Here is a 1,698-nt window from a genome sequence, read left to right as displayed (position 1 = left end):
GGAAGGAGGGAAGGAGGGAAGGAAGGAAGGAAAGAAGGAAGGAGGGAGGGAGGGAAGGAAGGAAGGAGGGAGGGAGGGAAGGAGGGAAGGAAGGAAGGAAGAAAGGAAGGAAGGAGGGAGGGAAGGAAGGAAGAAAGGAAAAAAGGAAGGAAGGAAGGAGAGAGAGAATAAAAGAAAAAATTGGAGTAATTTTATTCCATTTCTCATTACCAGGCAAGGACATAACTTCAGATACTCTAAAATAAACTCCAATGAGACTGCACTCAATCTGAGAAGTGTATTTGTATTGTCTCGATTGTATTGCTATTCACTAATTTATTTTTTTTTTCACCATGTATTGCATTCTAAAAATAAGCTAGGTGCTAGTCAGAAAAGTGAATCAGGCTCAAACCCTGATTATATAAAAATGCTGGCTGCTAGCCTGCCTCGCAGGACTCCTGTGAGAGTTTCCTGCTGACTTGAAGACTGGCAAAGAACTCTCTCAAGGAGTTGTCAAAATCTTAATACAAATAATCCACTCTAATTACACCAACATTTTATGTTTATTACATGATATTATATATATTACATATATTTTATATATATATATATATATATATGAACATTGGAAAGTGAATGGTAGTATCTATCTTCCATTATTTTGGCAAAGGTAATGGCTATAAAATGCCGAGCATGTGGCAAGTGCTGAAAAATGATAGTAGTTATTTTAAAATCATTATCATTATCATTATTATAACTAGCAAAGATATCACCAATGTAGAGCAAATTTTTCAAAAGAATGACAAGAAAGGTGCCCACCACACTCCCACCCCACCACACTCTACCACTCCACTGTTTGAATTATTTACTTGAAATATGAGAGGAGTATAGAAGAGAACGCAGAAGAGTAAATAAACACATTTGCCACTTTCACTGAGATATGGAAATAGCTTTATAAATATGATAGTAATAGGTCTGGAAGCAGCCATGCAACCCTCATTTAATCTGTTTACTTTTTTGTCACTTGGATTCATCTCATTCTGATATGAAATAATCTGCCACTTATCATAAGTGCTTTCTCTGTGGGGATGTGGGTAACTAACAACAAAATTCAGTAAACAGGAAAACCCGGAAGTCTGGTTCAAATGTATCCACCAAGCAAAATAGGTGATTAAGATAGGATTCAAAGTCCTCTCTAATAAACGGTCTACAGTTGCCAATAGATAAAACAACAAATAGGCCAAAAGTAAAAGATAAAGAGATACATAAAAACTGAATGGGAGCCAGGCATGCTGGTTCACACCTGTAATCCCAGCACCCTGGGAGGCCAAGGTGGGCAGATCACAAGGTCAGGAGTTCGAGACCAGCCTGGCCAACATGTTGAAACCCCATCTCTACTAAAAATACAAAAATTAGCCAGATGTGGTGATGGGTGCCTGTAATCCTAGCTACTCCAGAGGCTGAGGCAGAAGAATCTATTGAATCTTGGAGGTGGAAGTTACAGTGAGCAGAGAGAGAGCCACTGCACTCCAACCTGGGCGATGGAGCGAGACTCAGTCTTAAAAAAAAAAAAAAAACCTGAATGGGGAAAACTATCTAATTTCTTTCAGAGGAAATAACTTCCTAGATCATCAGTTGATAGTGACAACACCTTATTTTTGCATAGAGGAGTACAGCCAATGCCCAATCTCATGCATTATTTCATTTGATCCTACCAAG

Source organism: Cebus imitator, unplaced genomic scaffold (genome assembly GCF_001604975.1).
Source record: "Cebus imitator isolate Cc_AM_T3 unplaced genomic scaffold, Cebus_imitator-1.0 Scaffold355, whole genome shotgun sequence".
Classification (NCBI taxonomy): Eukaryota; Metazoa; Chordata; class Mammalia; order Primates; family Cebidae; genus Cebus; species Cebus imitator.
The sequence above is the reverse complement of the archived record's forward strand: the minus strand, read 5'-3'. Positions refer to the sequence as shown.